General features: G+C 44.4%; 1 long non-coding RNA gene across 1 annotated transcript; it reads right to left on the minus strand.

The window, feature by feature from the left end:
* Positions 1-1,402: 1,402 nt before the first annotated feature.
* Positions 1,403-14,932, minus strand: LOC128405089 (uncharacterized). Its single transcript, XR_008328226.1, has 4 exons — positions 14,850-14,932; positions 9,043-9,177; positions 2,299-3,937; positions 1,403-1,867 (listed from the first exon to the last, which is right to left on the minus strand). It is a non-coding gene; the product is annotated as an uncharacterized LOC128405089 (long non-coding RNA).
* Between the last annotated feature and the right edge of the window lie 261 nt (positions 14,933-15,193).

The following is a 15,193-nucleotide window of genomic DNA, read 5'->3' on the forward strand; positions in this document are numbered from 1 at the left end:
TTCAATTTGGCAGTTTTTGATCTTGTCCCATCATTACCAGCATGCGTCTGTACATTAATCCTAATTAAACTCTTAATGAACAGAAGAACCATTGCTTCTTAATGGCAGCATAGGAGGGTTACTGACGGGCAAAGTGCTTTTGCACTCAGCGCCTCCCTGCCTCTCGGATTTCATGTCAGAGCAAAAGCCAGGTACTGAGACGATCTGTGAGTGAAGCTCTCCCCCCCCCGACCCTCAATCATCTTTCTTTGTTCCTTCACCAACAATCTCCCGTTGTCTTGGGAGCTGTGCCATTAAGGCAACCAAAACCGGAAGCCCTATGAGATATAATCTCAATGTGAATATCATTGCAGCCATGAGGCCCAGTGCTTACTCCAAAGTCAGTCCTGTTTTCTTCCAACAGGATTCAGTAGAATTTACTTCCAGCAAGTATGCTTCATATTGCAGCCATATAATAGATATTCGTTTTTCAAATTATAATAAATCGATCCTAATTTTTATTAAGATTTAATACAATTTAAAAAATAATAATTAGGTTTCCCGCTCCTGTTACAAACATATGTCCGTTGCTTCCTGATGATGCCACTTCAATTCTTCTTCTTTAATCACCTTCTCATCCTTCTATTAATTTTAATCCATTTGCTAAGCTGATCTTTCTTGTTCTCTTGCAATCAGCACCTTTGTTGTTTCACAAATATATAAATATCCATTTCTTGCATGTAGTCCTTCCAGCACTCTGTTCCCAGACCTGGAGTGTAGAGATAATTTATTGTCATCGTCCTTTGTCCATTCACATTCCACTCCTTTGAAAACATTCCTTCCATTGTTCAAGGACTTGCTGGGCTATAAATAACTCCCCGACAAGATGCCTGCTCCGCCATTTATCTCCGCCATTAAAATTCTGGGGATTATTTTCCTCAGCCCGCAGTTAAAAAACAAAGTCACATATATAAACTCCTGCCAGATGTAATTAGCAGTCCTTCACCATGCCAAATTCCTCTCTTCTCTACTCCTGGCCCAGCCCAAATATGATTTGAATTGCGTCCATTCAAGCTCGGTCAAAAGGGAAGGTTATGGAAAATCCTTGCAGCAGCCGGAACAGAAGCAGGAGGCAAGGTAATGTTTGCGATTTCATGATTGGTCTTTTTTTTTCCCTTGACCTCCCCTGCAAAATGAAAGAATTGTGTGCAGTCATGATGTTATTCTGTCTGATACTGAGGAAAAGAAAGGGGAGCCACTGCTTTATGCTCCACAAAGGGTTTTACAATGTTTTTTTCCATATTGCAGCCTTAAACATCTAAAATGGGGTTTCCCAAACTTGGGTCTTCAGCTGTTTTTGGAACTACAAGCCCCATCATCCATGACCACTGGTCCTGCTAGCCAAACCATTGGAGAGCTACAGTGCCTGTTGATGTATGCTTTATTTCAGTTGGGGCAGATGAAAGTGTCTTCAGGTGCACCTTAGCATTTCTTCTCCCCGCGCTCTTCCCAGTTAGCATTCCTTCTCGTGACCTGTCTGTCTGTCTCCAGGCACTGTGGTTACCTGCAAAGGATTCCCACATGGTAGGGTTAATGTTGCCAGTCTTCATGTTACATTTGCAGACATCTTTATGACGCATAGTTGGTCTGCCAACAGGCCTGGTGCCTGAATACAGCTCCGCGTGGAGCACGTCCTTAGGGGTTCTGCCATCTTCTATTCTGTGTACATGATCAAGCCAGAGTAGACATCAATGAGACAGGAGTGTGGACATGCTGGGAACGTGGACTTGGAAAAGCACATCTTTGTCTAAGACTCGGTCCTGCAGTATGATGCCCAAAGTCTTCCTTACATCCACCAGACGCGACATCTCAATGCCTTCCATATGCCCTGTGTCAGGAAAGAAGAACAAAAGACCCCGAATTAAAGAGGGGTGTACCATTGTAACATAAGACAAAATAGCCACAGACCTAAATGCAATTACTAGTATTGACATTTACATACATATCAGATGGCTAAGGGTTTCCTTATGATTCTTCTAAAAAAAATTCTTCTAAAATTCTTCTAACAGAAGGTACCGTACTTTTCCGTCTATAAGACGCCCCCTTGTATAAGATGTCCTCTATTTTGGGGGACTCAAATTTAAGAAAACGGGGGGATGGAGATGCATCAGAGTTGTTGAGCTTTTTTGAGGGGGGTTGACCAGAGTTTTACAGCTTTTCTTCATTTTCGTATGCATTCTGTGCTGTAATTATTAGAAAGCACAAATTTAGTGACTGCAGCAAGGACTACTTTGATTCATTGGAGTATTAATTTCTTACCTCTCAGCTGTTCCTGATTCCTTTCCATCTAGATGAAAACACCTGGGCTGTTAAAATTCCTGCCGACAAACCTGCCTCTTGGCTTCATAAGACAGTTGGATTGATTTCATGGATTGTCTTCAATATTTTAAAATATAATCTTTCCCTCTCAAGTATTCATTAGATGCAGTGGCAGCTGGTGTTGACTGGAGCTGGCAGGAAGGAGGACAGTGCAGAGATCAGTTAGTTAAAGGCAGGTGGGACCTGGACAATGGAGGAACCAGAAGTGTCACAAAGGGGGGAAACAGTGGGGCAAGAGGAAGTATGGATAAGCTCTCTAGAAAGAGAGCAAAGCTGGGAGGTGATTAGTGTGGTTAATGGAGAAAAGAAAACAAGGCTCAGATGGAGGACAAATACTGGGGACTAAGAGAAGGCTGATGATGGGTCTCAGCTGTTTAGAACATACACCAGAAGAACAGAGAGAGTGATGATTTTAGCATGGCTGATGCCAAGGTAGAGATTGGGCTGTTGTGGGGGATTGGCTTGCTGGGTGGTCTGTTTCATCCTTGGGCATCCCCACCAGGCTCCGCTGATAAGGTGAAGAGTAGCCACTGGATGGGATTGTATCTTTAAAGAATGGGCATATTACAGCTCCTTTAAAATTGGGAAATTCCTTTTCAACCTGCAAGAAGACATTGTAATGAACAAGTAACTTTAAACATTGATATTTTCAGTTATTGGTTTGAGAAGAAACTATAGATACAAAGAAAAGGAAGCAAAGTACCTGTGTTTTGGGGGACAGGGAGACATCTTCAAGACCTACCAGAGATGCTCTTCTTTGATGCTTCATACATCACTCTTCCTGCAAGAGTGCAACTTATATTTCTTACATTATGCTAGACCCCTGGTTACGAAATTGTTTCTTGATCCTGCATATATCTTTATAGTTGTTTGAGCTCTCTCTTTGAAGAATGGGAAGATTACAGTTCTGTTTAATGCAGAAAATCCCCTTTCCACTCTGCAGAGAAGTTACTAAATGGTCAAATAAGTATGTACATGTCATAGATTTCTCCAGTGATTGGTCAGCCAGTAAGGAAAAATGACCAATACAAGTTACCTCCTTTAGACCTACCGGCATGCTGGCAATGCCCATCTGTGATGTTTTCTGCTTCTCTTCTTAAAGCAGTGCAGCACCTTTCATTTCTTCTGTCACATATTAGTTCTTATTAGTTTCTTTCTTCCTTGATCCTACTGAAAATTATGCTTTTCCTTAAGCTTTTCAACTCTTTTTTTGAGAATAGATGGATTATAGATCTTTTTCGATTGGAAGGTCCATTTCAAATCTGCAAAAAAGCCACTGGGTGATCCAATAAACATTTTTATATTGTCAGTTTCTCCGGTGATTGAACAGATCAGCCAACAAACCAAAGGATACGTATTTGCAATAGCTCCTTTGGACTTACCTGTGTGGCAATAACACTTACCTGAGAACTTTTATGCTTCTCAATACAGAGCAACATGTTCAGTTTCTTACATCACATCAGATTATTTAATCTTAGTTTCTTTCCTGTGTTTTTTTTTAAAGGATTTCTTTTTGCTTTCCATCGCTCTTTCAAGGATAGATTACAATCACTTTTCATTGGGAAGATCCCTTTCAAATCTGCATAAAAATTATCAACTGATCAAGTAAAACATTGTTTGTAGCTGTCTCCAGTGATTATGCTGAATAGACAGAGAAAGAAAAATAAGCCAAGAAGTTGCTTTCTTTTCCATTTAGAAAGTACCTCTTAAAGACTTACCATGCCAATGATCTTCACTTCTCTGTTCTTGGTGCATGTTATTATATTCCTTCCCTCCTATCATATAATTTTGTTCATTTGTTATGGATCTGTTATTTCTTAAACTTGCTATAAACTAGCTTCTGTAGCTTTCCAAGACAAATCCTCACAGGTCTGTATTGCTGCCAGTTTTGTTGTAGTATTCTACCATGTATATGTATATGTTTGTAGGCCATGGTATTATCTTCCCTGGGGAATTATCAGCAAGAGCATCTCTGAAACAATTCCTATGAAAGTTCTCAAAGCAATTTCATAGCATACCAAAAACATATAGAAAAATAGCTAAAACAATTGTATATAAAAAACAGTTTCAAATCATTACAGATACCGACTTGGATTTATTTATTTTTAAGTATTATTTTCCCATTTGTAAGAAAGCCTTGACAAAGTAATATTTAGGAAGCCAAGCAAATAAATTAACTGAGAGGGTGTGACGTTTGGAGACTAAATTGCTCACCTCGTACTCTGGAGAGCTTCATCTCAGTCCCTTCAGAATATGCCATTTCTTGTGCTGGAACTGAAAGATGTTTCTTACCTCTCAGATGGAAGTTCTGCTCTTGTTTGGTGGATTTAAAAAGAAGCCCAACTTAATTTATTATCCCATATATTATTAAAATCATTCCACCTCCATCCTTTCATTGGTGGGGCATACAAACAGTAGTAGCTCTGTTCAAAGCTTGACCAGTCTTCTCTCTGAGTGTCCCAAATATCAGACAAATAAACAAGAAATCAGGAGTCTTAAACAGGCAAGGAGAAGTTTTAAGCTATCGTATGTTACGGATTTTTACTCTTTTTCTTTGGTTTCCTTCCACTTTCTTTCCCCAAACTTTTCTTCGATTGAACTTACATTTCTTACATTATGCTAGACATCTGGTTACAAAATTGTTTCTTGATCCTCCAGATATCTTTGTGGTGGTGTCTTTAAAGAATGGGCAGATTACAGTTCTGTTTAATACAGAAAATCCCCTTTCCAATCTGCAGAGAAGTTACTAAATGGTCAAACAAGTATGTACATGTCATAGATTTCTCCAGTGATTGGTCAGCCAGTAAGGAAAAATGACCAGTACAAGTTACCTCCTTTAGACCTACCTGCATGCTGGCAATGCCCATCTGTGATGTTTCTGCTTCTCTTCTTAAAGCAGTGCAGCACCTTTCATTTCTTCTGTCACATATTAGATCTTATTAGTTGCTTTCCTGCTTGATCCTACTGAAAACTATGCTTTTCCTTAAGCTTTTCAACTCTTTTTTCAAGAATAGACAAATTATAGATCTTTTTCAATTGGAAGGTCCATTTCCAATCTGCAAAAAATCCACTGGATGAGCAAATAAACATTTTCACATTGTCAGTTTCTCTAGTGGTTGAACAGGTCAGCCAGCAAACAAAAGGATACGTATTTGCAATAGCCCCTTTGGACTTACCAGCATGGCGGTAACACTTACCTGAGGACTTTTATTCTCAAGACAGGGCAACACGTTCAGTTTCTTACATCACATCAGATTCTTTAAACATAGTTTCTTTCCTGTGTTTTTTTTTATTTTTTAAGGATGACTTTTTGCTTTCCAACGCTCCTTCAAGAATAAATTACAGTTCCTTTTCCAATCTGCATAGAAATTACCAAATTTCCAAGATTAATCCTCAAAGGTCTGTATTGCTGCCAGTTTTGCTTAGTTTTCTACCCTGTATATATACGTAAATGTTTGTAGGCCATGGTATTATCTTCCCTGGGGAATTATCAGCATCAGCATCTCTGAATCAATTCCTACGAAAGTTCTCAAAGCAATTTCACAGCATAACAAAAACATACAGAAAAACAGTTAAAACAATTGTATATAGAAAAACAATTTTAAATCCAACACAGATACCGAGTATGATTTATTTATTTTTAAGTATTGCTTTCCCCTTTGTAAACCCTTGGCTGTGGCACGCAGGATGGGGGTGGGGCTTCCTGCCAGTAGACGGGACCCTTTTCTTGATCTTATTTGCTGCCAGCACAGCACTGCTAGGGGTACACCTACACGTGTGGGGGAGGGAGGTATCACCATGCTCAGTTGCCATAGCAGGAGACATGATAGTGTAAGCAGCATGTGAGGACAAGCAATTGCCAGCTACTCGACGATGTAACACTGTGGAAGCAAGCTGAATTCTAAAGTTGGGTAACTACACTAAAGTCTAACAGACAAAACCAGCAACCTGCTATGCACATGCCACTAAAGGAGATACTGAAAAGCAAGCAAAATTATATTTATATGCAAAAGTAGCTGCAAGGCTATTGATTGCGAAAAATTGGAAAAGTGGTATACCAACAAAAACAGAGTGGCTTGCCAAATTATTGGAGTATTACAATATATCCAAAACAATGGGAGAAATTGGAAGGATCTCAAAAGAGAAGATAGACAGGGACTGGAAGGTGTTTAAAGGATACTTGCAAAACCGTATTGAAAAATCAGAACTCCTATCAGAATAAACAAGCTCCGTTTTAAATAGTGAAATACTAAATAAGATGGATAACAATGTGTAATAGAAAAAGAAGCAGAAAACTGGGTTAAAGGTGCATGAAAGAAAGTAATAGAAGTGGAAAGAAATTGCAATTGAGTAGATTGGAAGTCTAACACAAAGGTGGGGTGAGGGGTGAGGGATGGTGATGGGAAAAGAAAATATCTGTGGGATTGAGTGTAGGTATGTTTGAACATTTTTAAGGATTGTATGAAATGTATGTTTGTGTGCCTGTATATTCGTAATATGTGTGTATTAATGCTGAATTATTTTAATAATAAAAACTTTTCAAAAAAAATAAAATAAAAGTAGGCACTGCAAAAAAAAAGAAAGAAAAGAAAAGCAAGCAAAATAATACGTTAGATTCCCACAAACTCGACGCTTGAAGCCAAAACTGCGCCACCCAAGCCGTGTGCTGGTGGCCAGAACCGTAGGCCACCAAGAAGCATGCAATGCAATTGGTCAAGAATGAAAGGAGTGCTTAATATATCCTAATAACAGCAAGCAGACGTAACATGGACACTGGTACCAGAGCCTGCAATAAACCCAGATGCCAACTTTGCTGCCACATACACCCAGACAACATCATCACTGGACCCAACAACATCAAACATACCATCTCAGGCCTATTTAATTACTCATCTCCTAACATTGTGTATGCCATCAAATGCCATCAGTGCCCTTCAGCTCTCTATATTGGGAAAACAGGCCAACCCTATGCCAAAGGATACAAGGTAAAGAGACCCCTGACCATTAGGTCCAGTCGTGACCAACTCTGGGGTTGCGGTGCTCATCTCGCTTTATTGGCCATGGGAGCCGGCGTGCAGCTTCCGGGTCATGTGGCCAGCATGACTAAGCTACTTCAGGCTAACAATAGCAGTGCACGGAAACGCCGGTTACCTTCCCGCCAGAGCGGTACCTATTTATCTACTTGCACTTTGACGTGCTTTCAAACTGCTAGGTTGGCAGGAGCAGGGACCGAGCAACGGAAGTGCACCCCGTCGCGGGGATTCAAACCACTGACCTTCTGATCGGCAAGTCCTAGGCTCTGTGGTTTAACCCACAGCACCACCTGCGTCCCTATGTCAAAGGATAAATGGACATAAATCTGACATCAGGAATCATAAGACAGAGAAACCAGTAGGAGAACACTTCAGTCTCCATGGACATTCAATACAGGATCTCAAAGCAGCTGTCTTATTACAAAAGAATTTCAGAAACAGACTTGAAAGAGAAGTTGCTGAATTACAACTTAACACTAAACTGAAAACTATAGAGAGACCTGGTCTTAATAGAGATATTGGATTCTTGTCTCATTACATATGCTAATCATCTGCATATTATCCCTTGCTTTTTCCTGTAGGACTAATTACAGTCATTAACAGTCGTCAACAGGTTTACCATACCCATTAAGTCAATCACCCAACTCCTACCACCATCCTGAGAAAAACTCCACCCCACCCTCCCACTATATATAAGGGTCTGATGACTTCTGTTTCAGTGTATCTGAAGAAGTGTGCATGCACACGAAAGCTTATACCAAGAACAAACTTAGTTTGCTAAGGTGCTTTTTGGTCTCTAAGGACGCGGGTGGCGCTGTGGGTTAAACCACAGAGCCTAGGACTTGCCAATCAGAAGGTCGGCGGTTCGAATCCCCGCGACAGGGTGAGCTCCTGTTACTCGATCCCTGCTCCTGCCAACCTAGCAGTTTGAAAGCACTTCAAAGTGCAAGTAGATAAATAGGTACCACTCCAGCGAGAAGGTAAACAGCGTTTCCATGCGCTGCTCTGGTTTGCCAGAAGTGGCTTAGTCATGCTGGCCACATGACCCGGAAAAGCTGTACGCCGGCTCCCTCGGCCACTAAAGCGAGATGAGTGCCGCAACCCCAGAGTCGGTCACAACTGGACCTAATGGTCCCTTTACCTTTTAAGGGTCTACTGGACATTTTTTTTATTTTTTAATATATCCTAATAATTAAGAGACAGCGACCAGCGACCTGCTAAGTACGTGCAAAATCAGCAGGAAGAAATGCACCCCCAAGGCCAAATGGCAACAGTACACACAGTAGGCCAAGGGCTGGAGGGAAAGGACTGTACTGGTGCTGGGAAGAGACCCCAGCAGACCCTCCTGATCCCAGAAAACCAGCCCCACAAGTGGCCCCAGTCGCGGAAGGCTTGAGTAGGCCCAGAAGTAGGCTGTATGGCCCCAATTCCCACCTGATGCTGCAGGGGGGCTGCAGGCGCAGTAGGCCTAAGAAGGCCTGAAGCCGGGGGCTGGAAGAAAAAGGCCACCCCATCCTTGCCGCCCCAAGTGAGCCTAGGCTGGCCCTCGCCCCTTATGCTGGCCCTCGCCCCACCCCAAGCCGGCTGCCCATAGGCCTGCCGAGATGGGGGCAGGGCGATGGCATGCCTGAAACAAAGGTGGGGGGCTCACCTGTCCCAGGAGCCCGCACGGTGTCGCAAGGGAGGGGGTGAGAAGAAATTGTTTCCTCCCATTTTGTTTCCCCAAACTTTCCCTCCATTGAAGCAGCATGCATCTGCTCCCATGAGATCCTTCCTCTACTGTAGGCTTAGGCCCTTTACTTTGCCAGAGAATTGCTTACCCGCGTCCCCAGGACCGAGAAGAGAATAAAAAATTCCAGGAAAGTTTCTTCTTTGGAGAAAAGAGTTTTATTGCAAATCTGTGCACAGAGACAGTCAGCAGAATATAGTTTCTGAAATCTGACTGTGTTGTTACCATGTTCAGCAAGCATTTTTATACCTGAAAGCATTCACCCTCCTCCCATACCTCCCCCCAAAACTTCCCCAATCAGCTTGGCAAGTTTTCAACTCATTCCCTTTTAGGGCATATCAATATTTGCTGGCTAAGGCTGCTAGCTAAGCACTTCCTCTGCTGGTTAAGCATTTTCTCTGCTCAGTAAGCACCCCCTCCCACCTTCTTGTACACGTGTCTTTCTTTTGCTAGCTAAGCATTCCCTTCGTATCTCTTCTTATCTTGCATTACTTAAAGCAGAAGCAAAGCAGGAAACATCTTGCTAGTGGTTTTTAGTTGACAGCAGTTTTTGGCTAGGCAGGAAACGACCTTCTGACCTGTAGCTAGCATCAGCAGTTTCAGATAGCTGGTTAGACAGGAAACGGCCTCCTGACCTGTCTGATTTAGGCTTTGCAAATAACTGCATTTTTGAGTTTGAGCTTGTGTAGCCATCCTAGCAGAGTGCCGGAATTTACTATGTGTAGATAATATTAATGATTAACCGTTCCCCTCTCCCTTCACTCCCTCCTCTTCTTCTGAACAACCTAATACTTAGGTTCGTTCTGGGGTATGGGCCTATACTCCCTCATCACAGCGATGACTGTGGGTCCTAGCTTCCGTGACAGGAGTCTTTGCATCATTTGCTGCAAGCATTGCAATAAGCAGGGGATACAGAGGCAAAGAAGCAAAAGGATTAATAGCGGTCCTGCTAATAATACTATAACATTCCTGAGCCAACTGCCATCAGGGAGCCAGGAATACAACCAACCCCATGCATCACTCCCTGTGGCTTTCAGCGGGTTTTCAGCTATCATTGTTTCCATGTGGTTGATGGTGACTGAAATATTATCTAGGACATATCTATTTTATTGCTGAAGGGCCCACTGATACTCGTGCTCTATCAGCTGCCTTGCTTTTTGGGAGGTTGTGTCCCACCCCTCTGAGGAGGAGCCTATTATCTTAACCAATTTTCCCACCTGTCCTTGTGGATGCTTAATACTCTCATGATTTCCTCCCAACATACTGTATCCGAAAGGGGCTTCTCCCTCTACATATATTAACATATACCCACAGGAATATATATATCCACCCTTGCAGAGGCCTGACACACGGAGTGACCATATCAAAGAGTTCTGGCCCCAATATCAAAAGTCCTGGCGGTGCCTCAGAATTTGCTGGGAAAAAAAAAAGTCTCTACGTTGGGGACGCTGCCCGCGGGCGTCCCTCCCATCCACTTGTCCAACCGTCTGGCGCTCTTCTGGAGATGGTTAGCTTCAGAGGATCATCAGGATTTGGTGTAACTGTCCAATCTAAAATAGCCTTCTTCACTTAAGTGTGGTGGACCCAAGGGGTGAGGTAACAGCAGTGGGCCTGGGTCCACCTGTTAAGACAGAGAGAAAATCTCGGGAGAATTACTGCACATAATTATTAAACTGCACATTTTGACTAGCATGGGGGGGGGGTTATTGCAAAACTGAGTGGACAAAAGCTGGTCCATTGTCAGATCCTATTGACCTAGGTAGCCCATAGCGGGGAATGATCTCCCTAAGCAGGCACCTGGTTACTTCAAATGCCTTTTCAGTTCTGGTGGGCCAGGCTTCAACCCATTCTGTATACGTGCAGATCGCCACGAACAGGTAGCGGTATGGTCCACAGCGGGGCAATTCAGTGAAATCCACAACAAGGTCTTCCATGGGTGCAGTTCCACTATGCTGAATCCCCGGGGGAGCCAAGGGTCCGGTTCTGGGATTATTCTTTTGACATAGCGGGCACTTCCTGGAAATCTGGGCTGCCAGTTGATAAAGGTGGGCTATGTAGAAGCACTGCTTCAGCTGTCTGGTTGTGGCATCTGGTCCCATGTGGGTGGACTCATGGTATCTCTGAGTAATCTGCCGAGAAAGGGACTCTGGAATCCATATTCTGTCATCATGAGTAAGGTACCATCCTTCTTTGGACATGGTCAGCCCCTGGGCATCTGCAGTGTCCCTTTCCTTTTTGGTGTATATTGGCTTATCAGCGGTGTTCAAGATCCTTCCAGGGACCAGTGCTCCAATAACTGACGCGGGAGCTGGTTCTCGGGCTGCTTCCTTGGCCACCCTGTCTGCTAGTCGGTTTCCTCTGGCCACTTCTCCTAGTCCAGTTTTGTGTCCATAACAATGGATAACTGCCACTGCCTTGGGCTCCCATACAGCATCCAGAAGGTTCAATAAGGCTTGTGGGTGGGCCACCTGGTTTCCTCTGGAGGTAAGCAAACCTCTTTCCTTCCATAAGGCTCCATGGGCATGTAAAGTCAGAAAGGCATACTTAGAGTATAAATGTTTATCTTCTGTCCCTTTGCTAGGGTCAGGGCTCTAGGTATGCCACTGGCTGTTGCCAGCTTCCCAATTTTGGCACAAAACCCTTTTCGCTGTCCCTTGGTCCTCATCCACGAATAGAGTAAAGGGTTTCTCAGGGTTTGGGATGCCAAGCGCTGGGGCTTGCTGTAGTGCCCTCTTCAAATCCACGAAGGCTTGCTGTTGTTCTGTGCTTCAAACAAAGGGGTCTCTCTCAGTTCCTCTGGTTGACTCATGTAGAGGCTTGGCAATGATGCTGTAATTAAATATCCATATCCTACAAAATCCTGCAGACCCCAGAAAGCCACAGAGTTCTCTGCAGTTCTTTGGCTCTGGTATCAGGATAATAGCCTGCTTCCTTTCTTCACTGGTAACAAAAGGGTGTTCCACTGTGATTGGCATTGCCTCAAGATCCTATGTTGGAGCAGTCGCTCTAGATGCACCTACACTCCTTCAGTCGCCCTTCGTGGGATGGGATACTTATTTACTGCAACAGGATTGACAAATGGCTTGGGCTTCACAATTATTGGTGGGATATTCTTTGCCATTCCTGGGGGGTTCACTTGTTCCAGAATACTGGCGGGGATGGGTCCCTCCTCTTCTTTTATTATCATGAGGCGCCAGTACTCCCTCAGGGGTGCCTCCACAACCAGTTCCCCAAGTGACATAGTGGACAATGTGGCTTCTCCCGATGGCTTAAAAGTAATTTGGGCTTGCAACTTTACCAACAAATCTCTTCCTAATAATAGAATAGGGCATTCTCTCTTCCAGTGCCCTTCCTGTCGGCAGATGGCGCACTGATTCCTCCCCAGACGGCTTCGCCCTCCTCCCCGGGCACTTCCTCTTTTCTGAGGGGTGGGGGCGGCTGCCTGTAATGTCATCAACTTCCTTGTTTGATACTTCTCCTTTTTTCTCTGGGCCTCCTCATCTCTCTGATTGTAAGTGGTTTGAGCTATTTCCAACATCTATTCCAGCCCATGGCCGATGCACCCCTCATGCTTCTGGATTTTTTCTTTTGGCGAATATTGGACGCTGCTTGAGCTACAAAGGCAGCCTTTATAATGGGGCGTTGGCAATATCATCTGGGTTCTCCTCAAAGGTAGGGTTCTAATTTCTCCAATTGCACACATCAGCACTTGAAAAAGGCACATGTTGGACTGTATAAGTGCATGGTGGTGCTTCCCCACCCTGTCCTGGGGGGCTGGTGGGTCATACACTCTGCATAGAGGCATCATTGCAGTCCCACCCTTTTTCTGTGCCTTATGGGACTTATGGAGGGACACCCTGGTTGCTGCTAACAAATGGGAACTAACATCCACTTCTTTCACATAGGGTTGTACATACTGTTGCAATCTCAATTGTCTGATACTGTGTCCACATTTTTCCTTTCTTTGCTAACTCAATTAGTCCCTTCATAAACTCCTCATCATCCTCTTCCTCTTCGCTCTCTAATTCATCAACCTTGGAGGGTTCAGGCTGAGGGCCGGCTCCTCCCTAGTCCTGGGGCCCTGGGCCTGGGGGATTCGCTAGAGGGGCAGCTGGTGGAGCATAGGGTGGCGGCGGTTTAATGACTTTCCCCTCTTCTCCTTCCTCTCCTTCCGGCTCTGATATCACCGGAGGCTTTTCTGACTTCCCTGCCGGTCGGACTGCACATATTGTATTTTGTGGGGCGTCGCCTCGGCAGGCTTTCAGCCACGGTGGATTCTTTTCTACATTGATTTTCCAGGTAGAAATATAAGGGATCTGGTCTGGGTGGACCTTCAAGATATTTTGATATAGTGGGTTGATTAGTTGCAAATTAAATCTGCCCTCCAAGGGCCAATTAGTTCCTTGGGTGGGCCAATCAACCTCACATAATGCCCTCATCCTCTCTCTTCTCAATTTGAACCCAATCATCATGCTTCGTAGCTGCTTTCCAGTTGGTTAAAAAACATTTCAGAGGACTACGTTAGCTTGCCCCAGACCCCATTTTTTTTTTTTTTTTTTTTCAGATACTCCGCTCCTAACCGGGCTTAAGATCCTTTCACACACCAACCACTACAGACTGTGACTTGGCGAACTCTCGTTGCTAAGAAATGCACAGCCCTGCAATCGCTCGGCCAAGGGGACGCTAAGCCCCGGCCCACACTTGACAATTCAGCCACTGGAGTATCTGACATGCAACATACAAAACACACCCCAATATAATTCCAACATGCAACACACAAAACACACCAAAATAATTTTCCCTCTGTTTCCCCTTTCCCCAACCTTACTGGCGGCACTCTACTGCTCACAGCCAGGGGAAGCTGATCAGGCTTCCTACCACGCCCTTTCCCTTGGGCTTACCTGTTCCGCTGCGGACCCCTCCTTCGGCCGTCCTCTTTTCTCTCCCGACTGGGTGTCTCGGCTCAGGCACAGCGTGGCGATCTCCCCCTACGAACTGGCAGGGTGCGCGCTGGAGATTGCGAGCGCTGGTCCTGGTTGCTCACCCGGTCGAGTCTGGCCCCTCGGTCCACCTTTCGTGGGGTGGGGACCCATCCCGGACGAGCCCCCAAAATGAAGCCTTAGATAAGCAGTACCCGGAGGTCCAGCGGTCCGCCAACCCCGTGGCCAGAGGGGAAAAACAATTCCAGAGACTTCTTGGTCAGAGAAAAGAGATTTATTGAGATCTGCGCAGAGGCAGCCAGTGGAGTCCTCTCCAAAGACTGGCTACGCCCAATTTCACATTTGCAAACTTTCTTATACCTTGAAAACACCCTTCCCTCCCCCAAGCTTCCCCAAAACCTCCTCCAATCAGCTGGCAAGTTTTAGCTTACTTCCTTATATGGCATATGGCTATCTAAACGCCCCTCCTTCCCTTGTTCGTGTGTTCTTCTCTTGCATTACTGCATCAGAGAGCATGTGCAGAGAGTACTGCAGTTTCTACTTAGCTGAGAGAAAAAAACAGGAAATGAGCTTCCCTGCTAGCCAGCAGAAAGAGGAAGTAGCTCCCAGCTTGCAAAGCCGCTGCTCGCTGTCTGCTAGCCGGCAGAAAGAGGAAGTGGGCCTCTTCCCAATTCAGCAAAGCAGGATAATATGCAATTTTAACAGAGCAATTTAGAAAAGAATTTATCAGAGCAGAACAATTTACTTAAATATAAAATACAGGGAATACCTTCCCTGTCCCTTCACTACGTCACTGAAACTGCCCACTGAGCTTGACCCATCACCAAGAGAACAATGAGTGCATCATAGTAGAAGTTACATCACAATCTCCCTATCCACATGCGATTAGTGGGAGGTCAGCTGCCATCCCCTTTGAGAGATGGAGCTGGCTGGCATCTGTTACAACCTTTCTATACCAGTTCAGTCTTGGGAAATGTAATTTTGTGAGGGTGGTGAAGACTAGGGCTTTTTTTTCAGCTGGAACTCACTGGAACTGAGTTCCGGCACCTCTTAAGCGTTGCTATAGGAACGGTGCTTGTAGCTGTGCTACAAAAAGTTCAACAACTTTGGCACTCCTAGGGTTGTCCGTCCCA

The sequence above is a fragment of the Podarcis raffonei genome, chromosome 17, assembly GCF_027172205.1.
Source record: "Podarcis raffonei isolate rPodRaf1 chromosome 17, rPodRaf1.pri, whole genome shotgun sequence".
NCBI lineage: Eukaryota > Metazoa > Chordata > Lepidosauria > Squamata > Lacertidae > Podarcis > Podarcis raffonei.